This window comes from Papio anubis, chromosome 5 (assembly GCF_008728515.1).
Source record: "Papio anubis isolate 15944 chromosome 5, Panubis1.0, whole genome shotgun sequence".
Classification (NCBI taxonomy): Eukaryota; Metazoa; Chordata; class Mammalia; order Primates; family Cercopithecidae; genus Papio; species Papio anubis.
Window position 1 is genome coordinate 31,137,261 of NC_044980.1, and position 21,109 is coordinate 31,158,369.

General features: G+C 44.9%; 1 protein-coding gene and 1 pseudogene across 6 annotated transcripts in view; both read left to right on the plus strand.

Annotated features, from left to right (window-relative positions):
* The window catches only part of PDZD2 (PDZ domain containing 2), a 472,962-nt gene that overhangs the window by 262,946 nt on the left and 188,907 nt on the right, over window positions 1–21,109 (plus strand). The gene's annotated exons all lie outside the window — the stretch shown is intronic.
* LOC101011771 lies at window positions 5,719–6,900 on the plus strand (annotated as a pseudogene).

Genomic DNA, 21,109 nt, shown 5'->3' on the forward strand with positions numbered 1-21,109 from the left:
GAGGAGGAAAACCCCATCAACAATGCTTACAGGATTTTGCTGATTAATTTTCTACTAAAAGTGAGTTTCCTAAATCTTCCCAGACAAACACTTCTCATTAAAAAACGACTCAATTTTTCTGGTTTTCCCTGAACACTAGTGTGTTGCCAGTTTAGAAAAGGGGAAGGGGAGTTGGAGGCAAGAGCTGACCTTTCGAAGAACTTTCTATTATACTTGTCAAGCATTTTAAATATGCATTTAGGCTAACGACTATAAAAACAGGTGACTTTGGCTGGGTGACGGTGACTCACGCCTGTAATCCCAGCACTTTGGGAGGCTGAGGAGGGTGGATCACTTAAGGTCAGGAGTTTGAGACCAGCCTGAACAACATGGTGTAACCCCATCTATACTAAAAATAGAAAAATTAGCCAGGCGTGGTGGCACGTGCCTATAATCCCACCTACCCAGGAGGCTGAGGCACAAGAATCGCTTAAACCCGGGAGGTGGAGGTTGCAGTGAGCAGAGATCATGCCACTGCACTCCAGCCTGGGGGACAGAGCGAGACTCTGTCTCCAAAAAAAAAAAAAAAAAAAAAAAGTGACTTGAAGTTAGCTTTTGTGAATCTTGATTTTTGTCTGTTTCAAATTGGACAGTGAATACTTCCCCTTATTGAGATTACATTATTACACATTTCATGCATTTAAAGTTTACAATAAGTAGTTTTTAAGTAAATTGAAGCAGATCTGCAGACATCGCACTATCTACTTTTAGAACATTTTAATCACCCCTAAAAGAAATCCTGAATCTCTTAGCAGTCACTCCCGACTTTTCCCCACAAACTCCCCAGCCCCTGGCAACCACTCATCAATTTGCCATCTCTATAAATTTCCTTTTCTGGACACTTCATGTAAATGAAATCTGTGTGGTCTTTTGTGACTGGCTTCTTTCACTTAGCATATTTTCAGTATTCATACACATGTGACGTCTGTCACTGGAAATTCATTTCTTTCTATCACCAAATAGTAGTCCAGTGTTATATATTCACCAGGTGATTGATACTGGCGTTGTTTCCACATTTTGGCTATTGTAAATAATACTGCTACAAACATTCATATATAAGATTTGTGTGGACATAATGTTTTCATTTCTTTTGGGTATATACCTAAAAGTGGAATTGCTGGGTCATATGGTAATTCCATGTTTAACATTTTGAAGAACTGCTAAACTTTTCCAACGTAACAGCACAATTTTACATTCCTGCCAACAATGTATGAAGGTTTCAGTTTCTGCACATCTTCACCAACACTTGTTATTATGTCCTTTAAAAAAAATTATAGCCAATCTAGTGTGTATGAAGTGGTATCTCACTGTGGTTTTGGTTTGCATTTCCGTGATGACTAATGATGTTCCACATCTTTTCCTGGGTTTGTTGTCAATTTTTGTGTATCTTCTTTGGAGAAACATCTATTCAGATCTTTAGCCTGTTACTCAGTTGGATTGTCTGCTTATTATTGAATTGTTAAAGGGTTTGATTTGGATACTTTTTTTTTTTTCCAGAGTCTCATTCTGTCACCCAGGCTGGAATGCAGGGGTGCCATTTCAGCTCACTGCAACCTCCTCCTCCTAGGTTCAAGCAATTCTCCAGCCTCAGCCTCCCAAGTAGGTGGGATTACAGGCATGCACCACCGTGCCCGGCTAATTCTATTTTTAAGAAATAGAAAAATTAGCCGGGAGCAGTGTCACGTGCCTGTAATCCCAGCTACTCGGGAGGCTAGCACAGGAGAATCGCTTTAACCCAGGAGGTAGAGGTTGCAGCGAGCCAGATCATGCCACTGCACTCCAGCCTGGATGACAGAGTGGGACTCTGTCTCAAAAAAACAAACAAAACAAAAACTTAAAACTTTATTAAGGGCTTTATTTCTTTGCACGTCAATTTCTCATTATTCCAGCACCATTTATTAAAAAGATGGGAAGCAATTTTCTGCAAATAATATATATGATAAGGGATTTGCATGCAGAAGGGAAAAAAGGCAACTCTTACAACTTGAAAGTAAAAATTACACTTTGGGAGGCTGAGGCGGGTGGATCACCTGAGGTCAGGAGTTTGAGACCAGCCTGACCAACATGGTGAAACCCCGTCTCTACTAAAGACAAAAAATTAGCCGGGCGTGGTGGCGCATGCCTGTAATCCCGGCTACTCAGGAGGCTGAGGCGGGAAAATCGCTTGAACCTGGAAGGCAGAGGTTCCAGTGAGCCGAAATTGCACCACTGCACTCCAGCCTGGGCAACAAAGTGAGACTCTATCTCAAAAAAATAAATTTAAAAAATTAAATATTATTATGTAATTTAGGGGTAGAAAGAATAGGAAAGACTGGGCATGGTGGCTGACGCCTATCATCCAAACACTTAGGGAGGCCGAGGTGGGAAGATTGCTTGAGCCCAGGAGTTTGAGACCGGCCTGGGAAACATAGTGAGACCCTGTCTCTACTAAAAATACAAAAAATTAGCTGGGCAGGGTGGCACGTGCCTGTAGCCCCAGCTACCCAGGAAGCTGAGATGGGAGAATCACCTGAGCCTGAGAGATGATGCAGTGAGCCAAGATCACGCCACTGTAGTCTAGCCTGGGCAATGAGAGTGAGACCCTGTTTCAAAAAAAAAAAAGAGGAAAAGTCATTGTAAATTAGTGAAAAACATTTTCTTGTTTTTGTTTTTGTTTTTTTCTTTTTGAGACAGAGTTTTTTTGTTGCCCAGGCTGGAGTGTAATGGCCCGATCTCTGCTCACTGCAACCTCCGCCTCCTGGGTTCACAGGAGGCTTCTGCCTCAGCCTCCTGAGTAGCTGGGATTACAGGTGCCTGTCACCATGCCCAGCACATTTTTGTATTTTTAGTAGAGACAGGGTTTCACCATGTTGGCCAAGCTGGTCTCTAACTCCTGACCTCGGGTGATCTGCCCATCTCAGCCTCCCAAAGTGCCAAAGTGCTGGGATTACATGCCATTGCACCCAGCCACTTTTTTTTTTTTTTTTTAGTATTTTAAAGCTGTGTATTTCTTTCAACTGTATGTGTTTCAATTAGCCAAAATACAAACAACACCAAACCAGCAAAATAATAACCAGTAAGTCTTTATCATAAGATTTATTCAATGTTAAGTTATGCCACTTCTTATAAGCTCAATTATTAATAAGAACTTACTACATCTACACCTTACAAGTTGCTGAAGGTTAACATAGTGAAATCAGCCACAAATGTTAAAAATCAAGGAAAAGTTTATTTAGTCAAGTCATTCAATAAACAAACATTTAATGAGCACTTGCTGTGGGCAAGGCTGGTCATGGTTGAAGCCAAGAAAATATATCTCTTACCTTCCCAGGGCCTTTTAAATGAACCAGTATTTATAAACGTTCCAATACATTGCCTGAGAAAACAATTAACATTGCTATCATCATAACTTAGAGGTTGAAATGTGAAAACCTGAGTCACTGGAAACCAACACTTGTTAATATGTCTTATTTCTTTTTTTTATTTTTTTGAGACGGAGTCTCGCTCTGTCGCCCAGGTTGGAGTGCAGTGGGGTGATCTCGGCTCACTGCGTTGCAAGCTCCACCTCCCAGGTTCACGCCGTTCTCTTGCCTCAACCTCCCAAGTAGCTGGGACTATAGGCGCCCGCTACCACGCCCGGCTAATTTTTTTGTATTTTTGGTAGAAACAGGGTTTCACCGTGTTAGCCAGTATGATCTCTATCTCCTGACCTTGTGATCCGCCTGCGTTGGCCTCCCAAAGTGTTGGGATTACAGGTGTAAGCCACCGCTCCTGGCCAATATGTCTTTTTTAAAAATTAGTAGTAGATGGTGAATATTATTGGAAAGGTACAGATACAGAATTCCAGGCACAATTACATCGAATAAGGCGGAGGTTATAATTAAGCATGAGTAAAGAAGCAGCACATCTAAATGTTGCTGCTTGTATTTCAAATTTGCCTATGAAATTATGAAAGTGAGTCTGCTTTTACCCGAGGGAGTGAATCTGTGTGTGTGTGGGTCGGGGGGGGGCTGTTTTGTTTTGTTGTTTGTTTATTTCTTTCGAGACAGAGTTTTGATCTGTCGCCCAGGCTGGAGTGCAGTGACCCAGTCTCAGCCTACTGCAACCTGTCTCCCGGGTTCAAGCAATTCTCCTACCTCAGCCTCCGGAGTAGCTGGGATTACAGGCACCCACCACCACGCCCGGCTAATTTTTTTTTTTTTTTTTTTTTTCCTTCCTTAGTGGAGACGGGGTTTTGCTGTGTTGGGCAGGCTGGTCTCAAACTCCTGGCCTCAGGTGATGCACCCACCCTCCTTAGCCTCCCAAAGTGCTGGGATTACAGGCCTGAGCCACTGCACCTGGCCAAATTTGATCGGTGTCCCTTTCTTCTCTTTTAGTGGTTGAATCAGTGCATAGCAAACCTTTCTACTACCTTGCAGGTGTTCTAGTTTAAGCTGAAGTGGTTTGATAGTCTCTTTTTCCCCTTCTCTACCTGCAACCTGAGGATGCTGGGGTTGCTTTTCTTCCTCTTCTAAGCCAGTTAGTGGAATTTTCCTCCACGTTCTTGGCCTGTGTTTTTCCCCTCTGGAGTAGAGTTCAGTCTGCTACTGGAAGATGTTTGCATTTTCCCACCTAGCAGACCCCTGGTCAAACATTAAATACAGCTTTCATGCTAGCTCTGTGTATCTTCTTGGTCAGGAAAGTATGTTCTCACTACAGAGTTAACCTTTCTGCTGAGAACTTCCCAGAGTAAGAGTGGATTTATTCAGGTATTGGGTACCTTCTGAGGATGTGGATTTCTGGCAGCACTGATTTATAACTTTTCATTTTGAAAGGCTTGAAACAGCCCATTCGGAGCCTGGAGGCCATGGCTCTGTGCTAGAAGCTGATAACTTTTGTTATTGGACTTTGGGCGGGTAGGGAGTTTGCTTATTGTTACCGTCTTTCCTTGGTAGAGCACACTTACACATCACTGTTTTATATCAGCTCCCCTCCCCCATTCTTGCCTAACTTCAGTCGTGGTTCTTGGTTTTTAAGTGTGTATATGTGTTGCTAAGAGTGAAATTGAGGTAATTTTATTTTATGTATTTTATTTATTTTTCTTATTTTTTTGAGACAGAGTCTCGCTCTGTCGCCCAGGCTGGAGTGCAGTGGCCGGATCTCAGCTCACTGCAAGCTCCGCCTCCCGGGTTCACGCCATTCTCCTGCCTCAGCCTCCCGAGTAGCTGGGACTACAGGCGCCCGCCACCTCGCCCGGCTAGTTTTTTGTATTTTTTAGTAGAGACGGGGTTTCACCGTGTTAGCCAGGATGATCTCGATCTCCTGACCTCGTGATCTGCCCGTCTTGGCCTCCCAAAGTGCTAGGATTACAGGCTTGAGCCACCGCGCCCGGCCCATGTTGGAGATTTTATGTATATTTAAAATGCACAAAGATAGTCTACCTTTCCTTCTATTTCATTTTTTTTTTTTTCCAGACGGAGTCTTGCTGTGACGCCCAGGCTGGAGTGCAGTGGCGCGATCTTGGCTCACTGCAAGCTCCGCCTCCCGGGTTCACGCCATTCTCCTGCCTCAGCCTCCCGAGTAGCTGGGACTACAGGCGCCCGCCACCATGCCCGGCTAGTTTTTTGTATTTTTAGTAGAGACGGGGTTTCACCGTGTTAGCCAGGATGGTCTCGATCTCCTGACCTCGTGATCCACCCGCCTCTGCCTCCCAAAGTGCTGGGATTACAGGCTTGAGCCACCGCGCCCAGCCCCTTCTATTTTATTTTGGTTTGATGCTTTTTTTGTTTGAAATCTAAGCAAGGCTACCCCGCCCGGGCTCCCCACGAGCGCAGCTGCGAGCTCTGGGCTCCTCTAAGGCAGCGCCACTGGTCGTCTCCCTTTAGCCGCTATCAGCCGCCATCATGGTTATCTACCGGGACCTCCTCAGCCATGATGAGGTGTGTTCACGAGATCCGGGAGATCTCAGTCTGGCTGTGCCTGGAAGTGGAGGGAGGAGATGGTCAGTAGGAGAGAGGGTAACACTGATGACTCGCTCATTGTGGAAATGCCTCTGCTGATGGCCCCGAGGGCGAGGGTGTGGAAAGCACAGTAATGGCTCCTGTTGATACTGTCAGGAACCATCACTTGCAGGAAAAGACTACAGGAAATACATCAAAGGTTAAGTAAAATCAATCAAAGGCAAACTTGAAGAACAGAGACCAGAAAGAGTAAAACTTTTGATGACGGACTGCAGAACAAATCAAGCACATCCTTAGTAATTTCAAAAATGACAGTTCTGGCCGGGTGTGGTGGCTCATGCTTATAATCCCAGCACTTTGGGAGGCCGAGGCGGGAGGATCACTTGAGCTCAGGAGTTTGAGATCAGCCTTGGCAACATAGTGAGACCCTGCCCCTTCCAAAAATGCAGAAAATTACCTGGCCGTGGTTGGTGCACACCTGTAATCCCAGCTACTCGGGAGGCTGAGGTGGGAGAACTGCTGAACCCGGGAGGCGAAGGCTGCAGTGAGCGGAGATCACTGCACTCCAGCCTGGGTAACGTAACAGAGCAAGACTCCATCTCAAAACAAGCAAACAAAAAGCTACCAGTTCTGTACTGGGGAAAGCATGAATCCAGGTGGTGCTCAACTGGACTACTGTGAGGATGGCGTGACTCCATATGTGATTTTCTTTAAGAATGGTTTAGAAATCGGAAAATGTTAACAAATTTGGCAATTACTTTGGATATATCACCTGTCATCGTAACTGACTGCAGCTTGTCATCCACACAACAGGACTTAAGAAAATGAGACTGATGTCATCTTGAGCTCTTCATTTATTTTGACTATGCTTTGGAATGGAGGCATTGTTTTAAGAAAAACATATCATGTAGCTTGTCTAAAAATAAAATGCATTTAAACTCAATCGAAGCAAAAGAGATCATAAGGGCATTAATTTGGGGAGCAGGGACATGTGGTTAAGATGCTTTTTGATAACAGTTTGAATTTTCTATGCTGATTAAAAAAAGAGAAGAACATTTTCTTTTACCCTATAGAGTAGAATATAAACTCCATACATAATAAGCAAGAGCTACAAAAAGGTTTTTGGCCGACATAAATATACATGAAATACTATAGTAATAGGATATACTTCAGTTTACTACTAATAATACAGTGATATACATGAGAAAGTCATGTATAGCTCTAATATTCACATATATAATTAAAACCACATTTAAAATTTACATGACATTAATTTTGAATATTCCTTTTCCCACTTATATAGTTTATGAAGCAAATTTATTCAAATAATCAGAGCCACATTTTGAGTCAGCTGAGTCAGTTTTCAGGATGTATTGCCTTCCATCTTTATTATTTGACAGACTGTAATATTCATGTATGGTGCTGTCGCTGGACATTTTATCCAAGGCCACAAGTATTCGTATAACCCTGCCACAGTTTCCCCATCCCTTCATCCTATAATTGAAAATAATTTACGTTTATGGATGCCTTTACTACGAGCCAAATACTGTCACAAGTGTCTTACATGTATTAACTCATTTATGCAGAGAAATCTGAGAGATTGATAACATTATCTCACTTTATTCAGGGAACTAAGGTTCAGAAAGGTCAAATAACTTGCTCAAAGTCACATAACTCATGAAAGGCAGAGCCAAGATTCAAACCCAGCTGTGGAGCTCCAGAGTTCCTGCCTTTTTTTCTTTTTTTTTTTTGGAGACTTACTATTGCTCCGTCACCCAGGCTGGAGTGCAGTGGTGCGACCTCACCTTACTGCAACCTCTGCCTCCTAGGTTCAAGTGGTTCTCATGACTCAGCCTCCCAAGCAGCTGGGATTACAGGTGCCCCAGCACTATGCCTGGCTATTTTTTTTTTTTTTTGAGACAGAGTCTCACTCTGGCACCCAGGCTGGAGTGCAAGTTGCACGATCTCCGTTCACTTCTACCTCCGCGTCCTGGGTTCAAGCGATTCTCTTGCCTCAGCCTCCCGAGTAGCTGGGATTACAGGCGCCCGCCACTATGCTGAGCTAATTTTTTTGTATTTTTAGTAGATTTGGGGTTTCACCATGTTTGCCAACCTGGTCTCGAACTCCTGACCTCGTGATTCACCCGCCTCGGCCTCCCCAAGTGCTGGGATTACAGGCATAAGCTACCACACCTGGCCTATTTATTTATTTATTTATTTATTTAGTATTTTTGGTAGAGACAGGGTTTTACCCTGTTAGCCAGGCTGGTCTGGAACTCCTGACCTCAAGCTATCCACCCACCTCAGGCTCCCAAAGTGCTGGGATTACAGGCATGAGCCACCGCGTCCAGCCAGTTCCTGCTTTTAACCACTGTGCTACCCTGCTATGAGAAAATACAGCACTTAAGATGGTGAGATTATTTCCCCTAGGAATAATTGTTAAATTTAACATTAAATTGATTTCCCCCCTTTATTTTAAACCAGTTCTGTTTAAGCATCTAAAATTCCCATTGATTAAGTGTGAAATAATTTGTCTTCTCTAAATAGTAATTTGTCATCCAAATTAACATAATTGAAAGAGGTTCATAATACAATTTGTACAGACTCATATATAACTGCCTCTTTTATAAGAATGTTAGAGAAAATATGGCCGGGCACGGTGGCTTACGCCTGTAATCCCAGCACTTTGGGAGGCGGAGGCGGGCGGATCACGAGGTCGAGACCATCCTGGCTAACACGGTGAAACCCGTCTCTCATAAAAATACAAAAAAAAAAAAAAAAAAAAAGCCAGGCACAGTGGCGGGCACCTGTAGTCCCAGCTACTCGGGAGGCAGAGGCAGGAGAATGGCGTGAACCCGGGAAGCGGAGCTTGCCGTGAGCCGAGCTTGCGCTTCTGCACTCCAGTCTGGATGATAAAGCGAAACTCCGTCTCAAAAAAACAAAAGGAAAAAAAAAAGAATGTTAGAGAAAATATAACCTTATATTTTGACATATATGGTATGTAAGCCAAATCAATTTGTGCCGATTTAATGGGACACTTGTACTATTTCTGAAACAACTGCTGGTCACTAGGCACTGTACTGGGCTGTTGACATATTACCTAGTTTTATTTTCTCTGAAACTCTGTAAGGAAAGTAGCGTTGTTCTAGTTTTGTAGATGAATCAATTCAGGCTCAGAGAGTGTGAGAAACTTGTCTAGCACAATATAGAACCTGGGGCAGTGGAGTTGAGATTGAACCTTTGTGTAGCCATCGCTAAAGCTTCTGCTCTGTGGATGCCACCATGTGGCCTCACTGGGCATACAGAACTGGGTTCAGAAGCCCCTGACTTGGAGCACGTGGCCACTGGATCACCCCTGTCGGCTGGCTCTTGCGGTCCTTCCCGCTTCCTTTCATTTCTCTGCTTTCTTGCCGAGTCTGGCAGGACTTTTGGCTGCAAACAACAGAAATTCCTGTAGCCAGTTTAAGCAGAAAGGGATGTATTAAAGGCTGTTGGTTAGGTGGTTCGCAGACGTTCTGGGAAGAACCAAGAATCAGGCTTGGATGTGATGGAGCCAGGAAAAGAGCCAAACCACACCACGGGTCTGTTCTAGCAGAAAAATCATGGTGTCTCCGCTGGCTGCTGAGTCCCCAGGAGCTGAGGGAATGAATGTCAGGACTGCGCTTCTCTTCTGCTGTGCTCCTCAGAAGGCCTGGATCACAATGGGTGACCTTACTGCCTCTGTCACTCATGCTACATCCAGGTTATACTGGGATGCTTCTGATTCCAGGTTATACTGGGAGCTTCTGGAAATAAGCTCACATGCCTGCACTCTGGCTGCAACGGAATATGGTGGTTTCACATTTTCTGCTAAACGGGGATTGAGCGAAACAGTCTACAGCGTCTGCCATACTTAATCCACCCTGGTCCTGGCCCCAGCCCCAGCCCCAGCCTCGGCTCTGCTACACAATGACCAGACAGTATCTTAGTCCATTTGTGCTACTATAACAAATACCATAAATGAGATGGCTTATAGTAACAGAAATTTATTTCCCATAGTCTAGAGGCTGGGAAGTCCAAGATCCAGGCATTAGCTGATTCAGTGTCTGGTGAAGGTCTGCTTTCTGGTTTGTAGATGGTGCCTTCTTGCTGGGTCTTCATATGGTGGAAGAGGCCAGGCAGTTCTCTAGGGTCTCTTTCATAAGCAGACGAATCCCACTCAGGAGCGCTTCTCCTTCATGACCTTATCACTTCCCAAGGGCCCCACCTCCTAATATCGTACCTTGGAGGCCGAGGTGGGCCTCCCAAAATTTGTATGCTAAAATCCTAACCCTCAAGGGGCTTCCTCCAATTTTGGAGGAACACAAAGATTCAGACCATAACAGATGGGTATCCCATTTGTGCCTCATTCTCTAGTGCTTTGGTGGATACAAACTGAATTGATTGATTGACATTTCTGTGCTTGTCTAAGTGTAACCAAACCCCACAATTCACATGCTAGAGAAGGTTCGCCTCGGTCAATTTCTTCTCCTGTAGCTGATACGGCTAACAGTGGGACTAACATGAGGGTCCAAAGTGAAAAAACTGCTCAGCCACTCAAAGGAAACCCACTCCATGGAAGTCTCTCTCTAGCGTGATGGTACTTTCTGAAATTACGTTTTGTTTTAGTGGAGGAAGGCTTTATTCTGAAGTCTGGTATACTATTTGGAGTTCATAGGGTGAGGAACATAACCTTCCATTCCCACGTTTCTCTCTGAAGTTTGGGCTTTCATCTGCTGGATCCCACATGCTGAGTGCAAGGATAACAAATGTACCCAGTGAACAAAAGTTTAGCGTCTTTTTTTAATATGGAAAACATTGCATCCTTATTTCAGGGTACAAGTTTTCAGTTGCTTTTGAGAAAAGCATCACATGTAGGCCCAAGATCTGAAAATAAAGGAGACTTGAAGAAAATAATGTTGATTAGAAGAATAGTATCAGGCCAGATGTGGTGGCTCATGCTTATAATCCCAGCACTTTGGAAGGCTGAGGCGGGTGGATTGCTTGAGGTCAGGAGTTCAAGACCAGCCTGGCCAATATGGCAAAATCTTGGGCATGGTGGCACATGCCTGCAGTCCCAGCCACTGAGGAGGCTGAGGCACAACAATTATTTGAACCCAGGAGGTAGAGGTTGTAGTGAGCTGAGATCACACCACTGCACTCCAGCCTGGACAACAGAGTGAAACCTTTGAAGAAAAAAAAAATAGTATCAAAGGGAAAGAAACATGAAACTAAGATTTAGCCCACGGTCTCCATTACTGACTGAGGACTTAAGGCAAATTGAATTCATATCTCTGATTAGTTATCTAGTTCGTGTTTTGTTTCTCAATCAATAAAGGTCAAAATGAGCGAAGAAAGTGGCAGCCTTTTATTTGCAAATATGCATACACTCTCGGACGAGGTTCTATGGTCCTCAGGTGGGCAGGGGGGCACCAGGGAAGTCGCGCCGGCGCTCTGGGGTGATGTGCTCCCTTCCACAAATGTGGGGGGCCGAAGTCACGCGGGCTCCTGCTGGCAGTGGACTTTTATGCCTGGGAGCTGGAGGGGGAGGAGTTTGGGGCGTGTTTGTAGGAGTGGCTGCTTGAATTTCGGTGTCCCCGGCTTGACGTCATTCTGCGCAGGCTCAGTTGATTTGGTTCTTTTCCTGGGCGCGGGAATTTTTCCTGGGCGCGGGAAAATCTGTGATGAAGAACCCGGAAACAACAGGAACTGCTCCGTCTTGTTCACCTTCCTCCATCTTGTCCCTTTTCCCTCACCCAAACAGTTCGTACAATTGAAAAATACAAAGGTTAAGACCCTAAGAGTTACTATAAGAAATGTACAGACTCTGGATGCAGCGTCTGATTCAAACTATTACAATGTTAACCTCTGAGCATTTCTGGAAACCATGATCCTACTGGGTGGGGCCATTCCCCATGGCTCTTGCTGCCAGTGTGGGTTTCTGTCTTTCTTAGTTTGGTAATCACATGGGTAGTTTACGTCATCAGGTGGATAAGCAGGTCAAAGTTGAAGGGGAAAAAACCAAATCTGTTTATTTAACACCATTGTTCACTATGGCTAGGGTTTAGAGCTTACACAGTATTAGAAATAGAGTTATGAAGGATTTTAGTTTGCATTTTTCTGGTAATCTTGACGTCTTGATTTTGCCAGAGGCTTGCAATTTATGTATTAATTTTCCTTCAAGGTTCATTTAGCAGCAAGCGGAGGAACATTTGCATTTTAATTGGGTCATTCTCCAACCTCTCCCCTACCCCCAGCATACTCTCTCTACTGCTAAAAGCTAGAGCCAGATGTCACTCCCTGCTTCTGGGTGACAGGAATGTCAGTGTCTGTAACTCTTCAGTGGCTACCAACCCAACCTCAGTGTGCCCCAATGAACTTCTCCAGTGCCACGTGATCCCAGAATTAAACAGCTAATGAAATTCTCTGCTCAAGTGGCACATGCCTACATGACTCCAAACCATTAAAACTTGGAGGTTTTTCCAAAATTAAAATGACTAAGTAAAATAAAGTTTATTGCATTGTCATTCCAGTAAGTCATACTCAAGGTTCTGATCCTGGCTGGGCGCGGTGGCTCACGCCCGTAATCCCAGTACTTTGGGGGGCTTAGGCTGGTAGATCACAATGTCAGGAGTTCAAGACCAGCCTGGCCAAGACGGTGAAACTCCGTCTCTACTAAAAATGCAAAAATTAGCCGGGCATGGTGGTGGACACCTTAATCCCAGCTACTCGGGAGGCTGAGGCAGAGAATTGTTTGAACCCAAGAGGCAGAGGTTTGCAGTGAGCCAAGATTGCTGAGATTGCGCCGCTGCACTCTAGCCTGGGTGACAGAGTGAGACTCCATCTCACAAAGAAAAAAAAAAAGATTCTGATCCTAACACAGGGATCTCATTTTGAAAAGGAGAAGTTTAGGAGTAGATGGAACATGTCTCAGAGGACAACTTTGAAACTTTCGGAGGACAAATGTCAATGTGGGAAAGGGTACCCCAATGAAATCTGGTGCCAGTGCTAATGCCATTTTCTTAGATGATGAAATGGAGACAATAATTCAATGACAAAGGTGGTTTTTGTTCCAGGTGGTGGTCTATTGAAATTGAGGCTATGCTGTGTACAGGACCACTTCTTAACACAAAATTGACATAGAAAGCTGGTGAAGCAAACCTAAATTCAGGCTTAGCAGCCTCAGTAATTCTGACATGTGCGCGTACAGGAGTGGAGGTAGCATGAAATATTTACAGTGAGTCTGGCAGGGATTAGTGTGTACAGAGGTTAAGTTCAGCAAAATGTAGGGGGTGGAGAAAGCCTGAAGTGGTGAAAATGTACCTAGTTGTCCCTGTGAGAGAAGCAAAGTTTTAGAGTTGAATTGCTATTTTTAGAAGCTGTGAGGGGTCTTCATTGGATACCGTTACTTTCTAAACAACAGGGTATGTTGGGTGTTGCGAGAACTCTGCAGTGCTGCAAAGGAATACTGGACCAGATGCCACCTACCCTCCCAATGCCTACATTCCAATTGGAGAAGCATCCGTCACTTGAAATCCCCACATTATTAGATTGCCACTATGACATCCAGGCAAAAAAATGATGAACCTGTGGCATCTACACTTGGCCGTTCCTGTCAGATTCAGCCTTGTGGCCCCCAGATTCTGCTGATTCCCCAGTTAACCAGTTACAGACCTTCTGTGCTAGGGGGTGTTCTCCAGAGACGGCAAACCCTGAGGCCAGGAGTCTCCTCTGTTCCTTGCTACTTGTCCTCTGGGCTCTTGACCAAAAGAACCATCTTTGTCTTGCATCTGGACATTTCAGCCTAGAAGCAGGTAAACTCTCCAGGAAAGCCCTGCTGTGTCCCCAGGAGAAGGGCATTTCTGGGTTTGGCAGAAAACACCCTGAAGGCTGGCAAGCTTACCATTTGCTCTATATACAGGCCAGAGAGTTTCAAAGACCCAGGGCCCAGGATGTGAGAGAAGGGAATTCTGATTTGTGTGTGTGTGTTAATTTTTTTTCAAACACTCACTCTTCGTAGAGACAAATACTCCTCTTTTCAGGTCTGTTTTTGTAAAACAGATGAAAGGACCAGTAGTAGGCAAACAGGTTAATACCCACTTGGCCTTTCTATCTGAGCCCAGTCCTGATTTCATTCTGTCCATGGGGAAAGCTTCCTTTTTACAGTGCACCTTCAGAGCGGAGCTTTGTTCTGAAATCCTTTATTCGGAGCCTTTTGTTTTTAAGAATTTATTGGAGATTGGCTTGGCAGGGACTCCAAGTGTCAGCTTGTATGTGTGTTGGGGGAACAGTGGGAGAGAGATTGTTGGGTAGGGGGCCCCACATGTGTTCCTGATGGTTGTAGGTGCTCATGAAGTCTAGAGACTGAATCTGTGGGAGGTAAACAACTGTGTTTTGTTTTGTTTTGTTTTTAATGCTGGAATTTATTTTTCCATCTGGTTTTTTCTCCCAGACATTTTCTAGCTGCAGAACACTGTGTTTACAAAACAAAAAGCCTCCATCATTAGCCCATCCTGGAGTAAGGCATTGGTGTCTGTGTTGGTGGCTTTGGTTGTCCTGCCCGGAGCAGGTTCATGTCCCTCGGTGTCATTCAGAGACAGTTGGCTGTATCCAAGGGTTGGCTTCCCTACTTCAGTTGCATTTGCATAGGGCAGGCTCAGCTACTCCGGGGGAGGGTACCCTTGCGTGCCCACAGTCAGGTATAGAGGCCTGGTTCTACTCCCACTGGGTCCCCGATTGCCCTTGAGCAAGGGTTGAATGACAATGCCTGTTCAACTTTTTGTTGCTTCATACCTGGAGCGCTGGCTGTCCCAGCCCAGCAAGTGAGGCCAGGTGAGCTAGGTGTGGTGTTCTTGTGCCTTCTGGTACCTTCTGATGTCCCAATTCAGGTGCATCTATTTTTAGATTAGTCTTGCCCTGGCTCGAGTGTCACTTCTGCAAGACTGTGACCTTGCACGTGTTCAGCTGTTTTCTTCATGGATCCCTGGGTGTTCCTTGATTCTAACTCTTTGGAGGCCTTGTGCTCTGCATAGAGCCAGTGCAAAAACCCCTTGCTTAGCTTGCCTGAGCAAGGGCATCTCGTCTAGCTAGAGATAAAAAATTAGTGTCCAGATGCCTGGGGAAGGGAGGGGGCTTACAGGCTCGATGGGACAGTTCACTTGAGTGAGTGTGAGCCTCTTACCAGCATCCATCTGGTTTTAGTGAATGCCCTGTGCTAACTGTCATCATGACAAGCCCAGTTTGTGTGAAACTGTTTATAAACTCCATAAAACCATGTGCAAATGTGGGGAACTTAGGCTGGCATGAGTGGAAGGAGGCCAGTGAGGGACAGGCACTACCTCTTAAACAAGGGCGAGGACGCGGTATCTTGCCACACAAGATAGAGGAAACCAGATGGAGCTGGTAAGGAAAACGGGGTCAGCCAGTTGAAGGGTTCAGTGGCCACGGTCAGGAGTTTGCACTGGATCCAGAAAACCCTTGGGAGCCACCGGATTGGGACAATTATTGCATCTGACACTTGTCAGGTAGAGAATATTGTAAACTTGTGACCAAGGAGAGTTAAGAAGGAAATAAAAAGTGAGATCTGGATGGGCGCAGAGGCTCACAGGGCAAAACCCTGTTGCTACAAAAGATACAAAACTTATCCTGGCATGGGTGCCTGCAGTCCCAGCTACTGAGGAGGCTGAGGCAGGAGCATCACTTGAGCCCAAGAGGTTGAGGCTGCAGTGAGCCATGTTCATACCACTGCACTCCAGCTTGTGTGACAGAGTGAGACCCTTTCTCAAAAATAAACATTAAATATCCCTTTCCATTGAAGGATGTATAGAAATAAAGAAATTCTGGAAGGCTTTCCCAAGAGCTCAGAGTAGACATGCCTGTGAGACTTGTATTAGTCTGTTCTCACACTGCTCTAAAGACATACCTGAAACTGGGTCATTTATAAAGAAAAGAGGTTTAATTGGCTCACAGTTCCACAGGCTGTACAGACTTCTGCTTTTTTTTTTTTTTTTAAATTTATTTTTACTTTTTTATTTTTTTGAGATGGAGTCTTGCTCTGTTGCCCAGGCTGGAGTGCAATGGCGGGATCTTGGCTCACTGCAAGCTCCGCCTCCCGGGTTCAAGCAGTTCTGTCTCAGCCTCCCGAGTAGATGGGACTACAGGCATGTGCCCCCACACCCAGCTAATTTTGTATTTTTAGTAGAGATGGAGTTTCACCATGTTGGCCAGGCTGGCCTCAAACTCGTGACCTCAGGTGAGCCACCGTGCCTGGCCAGGCTTCTGCTTCTGGGGAGGCCTCAGGAAACTTACAGTCATGGCAGAAGGTAGAGGGGAAGCAGGCATATCTTAAATGGCCAGAACAGGAGCCAGAAAGCAAAGGGAGAGGTCCCTCACTCTTTTAAAAAACCAAATTTCATAAGAACTCACTATCATGAGAACAGCAAGGGGGAGATCCACCCCCGTGATCCTGTCACCTCCCACCAGGTCCCTCCTCCAACACCGGGGATTAAAATTTACATAAGATTTGGGTGGGGACACAAATCCAAACCATATCAGGACTGAAGAGGAGTCCCTTGGGGAAAGGAAAGGCATTGAGCTGGGTGAAAGGTCACTGGCATGTTCCATTGGAGATGTCAGTTCCTTACATATGACACAGAACCAACTAGGGTGAACCAGAGTTCCTGGGATTGAAAAGTGAAGACAGAGAAAGAACCATCTGGAAATCATTCATGGGCATCATTTTGGGCATTTCAGAATTCTCCCTTGAGGTTTATTATAGTCAGCAAATGGAAAGGACAGAAAAAGACGCCTGGGGTTCTGACTGTCTCAGGGATAACCTTTCTTTTTAAATAGTATGGCTAATCATGCTAGTTTAAGCTTCTCTTTTGATTTTTAGGGTAGCCTTAATCATTACAATTCTTTTATCTTGCATTAGACTTGGCCCATCCCTAGCCAGGAAAGAATTTGGAAAATAAAAGCGATGAAGCTCGTAGCACTCCAGAGGAGGAAAGTTCAGTTCCCTTCTGAGTGGAAGCCCAATATCTTGTTGATGGCACCGGAACTTAGCCAGCAAGATGACCAGGAGGCTTTCCGTGCTACTCCAAGAGTGGGTGTTTTGTGTAGCTTTTCCAGGGGAATCCTGGGTGGCATGTGGTTTCTGGCTTCCTCCTCTTGTCAAGTAACTAGTGGCCTGATTGGAGCTGGCAGCCCCTTTGGGAACCGCTGAATGCTGACTTCTGAGTCTTTTAACACGGCTGTGCACTGAGCTCTCTGTTTTCATTTCCCACTTTCCCCTTTGTCACTTTCAATTAAACCAGGACAAGCTGTGTATAATTTGGTTAGTGATGTAAATAAGCCAAAACAGCAGAAAGATTGAAATGTGAAGAAACTGTGGTGGAGGAGTTTTACTGGAGAGTCACTGTAACCACAGCTTGACAGATGCCCACTGTGTGGCTGGCACTGAGATGATCTAAAGCACTGTCTCTCAATTTTCGCAAAACCTCTGCAGCTATATTGCGTATTTTCATGTGAGGAAACTGAGGCATAGAAACATTTAGTTATTATTCGTATGGCTAGTGAGCAGGAATGCTAAGTTTAGCCCCATAGTTGTTTAACTGAAGCTGATTGTCTTGTCTTTGGTTTTTTTTTCTTTTTGAGACGGAGTATCGCCCAGGCTGGACTGCAGTGGTGTGATCTTGGCTCACTGCAACCTCTGCCTCCCAGGTTTGAGTGATTCTCCTGCCTCAGCCTCCCTAGTAGCTGGGATTACAGGCACACACCACCATGCCCAGCTAATTTTTCTATTTTTAGTAGAGATAGGGTTTCACCATGTTGGCCAGACTGGTCTCGAAGTCCTGACCACAGGTGATCTGTCTACTTGGCCTCCCAAAGTGCTGGGATCTTCAGGCATGTTTACGGCCTCACCATCTTTTCTTTCTTTTAAGACTTAATATTTTTTAGGGCAGTTTTAAGTTCACAGCAAAATAGATTTAAAAAAAAAAAAAAAGGCCAGGCACGGTGGCTCACACCTGTAATCCGGGCTATAGGGGAGACTGAGACAGGAAGATCACTTGCGGGCGGTTGAGACCAGCCTGGGAAATATAGTAAAACCTGTCTCTAAAAAACAATTTTTTTTTAACAAACCAGGCGTGGTGGTGTGTAATGACACACCAAATGTATAATGACATGTATCCATCATTATCATACAGAGTAGTTTCACTGCCCTAAAAATCCTCTGTGCCCATTTTTCCGTTTTTCCTCCGGCACTTGGCACCCATGGATCTTTTTACTGTCTCCGTAATTTTGCCTTTTCCAGAATGTCACATAGTTGGAATCATACCACAGATAGCCCCTTCAGATTTGGCTGCTTTCACTTAGTAACAAGTCTTTAAGTTTCCTTCATGTCTTTATTCCTTGGTAGCTCATTTCTTTTCAGCACCATGTAATACTCCATTGTCTGCATGTGCCACAGTGAATTTATCTAGTCACCTCCTCAAGGACATCTCGGTCATTTCCAAGTTTTGTCAGTTCTGAATGAAGCCGCTGTAAACATCCGTGTCACTGTCTTTTCACAAAACATTCTGTCCCCCTCAAGAGGTTTCATGGAGGACTCGCTTAGATCCTCTGTGACAAATGGGACATAGTCAAAGCCTGGTGCCAGAGAAGAAAGAACATAGGATTTGTTATCAGGCAGGCCTGACTTGGTTGGGAGTTTGAATCCCAACTCTTCTCCATCTGTGATTTAAAATTCTCAATATTCTCTGCCATTAACGCACAGTGCTCTATGAAGCATTTAGCCTTCTGTAGGCACAAACGAAATTCCTGTGTGAACTATGTTCAAATGGTTGTACAGCTAAAGAAAATTTTGAAGCTCTTGAGGCCCGGTGCAGTAGCTCACGCCTGTAATCCCAGCACTTTGGGAGGCCAAGGCAGGTGGATCACTTGAGCTCAGGAGTTTGAGACCAGCCTGGGCAGCATAGTGAAACCCTGTCTCTTCTAAAAGTACAAAAAAAAAAAAAGTTAGCTGGGTGTGCTGGCCCACCCCTGCGGTCCCAGGTACTCAGGAGGCTGAGGCAGGAGGATCGTTTGAGCTCATGGGGCAGAAGTTGCAGTGAACCGAGATTGTGCCACTGCACTCCCACCTGGGTGACAGAGTGAGAACCCCCCATCTCAAAAAAAAATTTTTTTTGAAGCTCTTGAGCCCAGTATCTTTTCTTAGAGTCAGATGTGTTCTTGCTACTTTACTGATTGTAGGTTTCTTTGCAAACTTTTTTCTCAGAGGGTCGTAAAAAATTTAAGCTTTAGTTGGTCAATGCTAGGAGGATTACACTTTCTTAGTTAAATACAAACCAGAGAGACTTTGCCCTAGTGCCCGCCCTCCTCTGAGGTACTAGAAGTACTAGAAGTTCCACACTTTGGCTTCTGTTCTTACTGCCAGAATTTGCATTGTTACAGGCCAGCCAGGCACATTCTTGTGTCTTTTGTTTTCGAGCTGTTGTAGATAGAGTTTAAGACCTGGAAGTCACCATTGCCTGATTCCCATGGGAAATCTCCTCCAATTATTTAGAGAAAATTCTTCTTGTGGGAAAAAAGGGGGAAACAAATAACTGATTGTTTAGAGGGTCATAGAAAGAAATTTCCATATATGACCCAACTTCCTTGCCAATGTTTCGGAAAGCTGTGGTTTTGTGAGTCAAGTTCCTACCACCACAGAACGGACGTGATTCCAAGAGAGGGTTCTTCATGGTAAAGATGAGAAATACCTTGAAAGTACAGCTCTGGGCCCAGACATGTCATTGAGCATAATGTGGTTTTTGATAGATTTCTTCCTCCACAGGCTTTGCTCTTACTCCTCCCCACTTGAATGAAATACTTACATATATATGTGTGTGTATAATATATATATATGTATTTTTAATCATAATGGAGACTTAGTAAGCTTAAGGGCCTGGTTTTTGTTTTTGTTTTGTTTTTAAGGGGAATTATTTTGAGATCTGGAAATTACACCCTGAATGCAGTACATTTTTAAAACTGAGCATCACTGGGAGCTAAACATTGCTACTGTTAAGCTTACAGAAGAGCAGAGGGAGACGAGGAAGGAAGGGGTTGACTAGCCACGGAAACTACTCTTGAAAGACACACTTTTCCAGTTCAAAGAAGATTTACTAGCTTTTTTTTTTCTTTTCTTTTCTTTTTTTTTTTTTTTTGTTGAGATGGAGTCTTGCTCTGTCTACCAGGCCGGAGGGCAGTGGCTTGATCTGGGCTTGCTGCAACCTATGCCTCCTGGGCTCAAGTGACTCTCCTGCCTCAGCCTCCTGAGTAGCTGGGACCACAGGCATGCACCTCCAGGCCCAGCTGACTTTTGTATTTTCAGTAGAGATGCGATTTCACCATGTTGGCCATGCTGGTCTTGAACTCCTGACCTCTAGTGATCCACCCACCTTGGCCTCCCAAAGTGTTGGGATTACAGGTGTGAGCCACCATGCCCAGCTCTTCACTAGCCCTTCTAAAATGTGCTTACAGGTCGGGCGTGGTGGCTCATGCCTGTAATCCCAGCACTTCGGGAGGCCGAGGTGGGTGGATCACCTGAGGTCAGGAGTTCAAGACCAGCCTGGCCAACATGGTGAAACCCCATCTCTACTAAAAATACAAGAAATTAGCCGGGCTTGGTGGTGGGCACCTGTAATCCCAGCTACACAGGAGGCTGAGGCAGGAGAGTTGCTTGAACCCAGGAGGCAGAGGTTGCAGTGAGCTGAGATTACACCATTGTACTCCAGCCTGGGCAACAAGAGTGAAACTCCGTCTCAAAAATAAATAAATAAAAATAAAAATAAAATGCACTTGCAGATGAGTCACAGTTGCATGGGGTATTTGTCGAATGTACACTCTGTACAGGTGCCTGGAGAAGCACAACATCAGTGACTGCCCTTGACCACTTCAGCACTGGCGAGAGTCAAGCTTCAAGCTTATTCCCCTGTTGAATGAGAAGAACACCAGATTCCTGTCTCCTTCTGACCCACCTGGGGTGCACCTCCACACTCTTGGCGTTAAGATGCACCACACTCAGAGGAGTCATTAGGGAGGAAACAGCCACATCACCTTGAGTTTCTGAAAACCAAATGAATGGCAATGCTTTC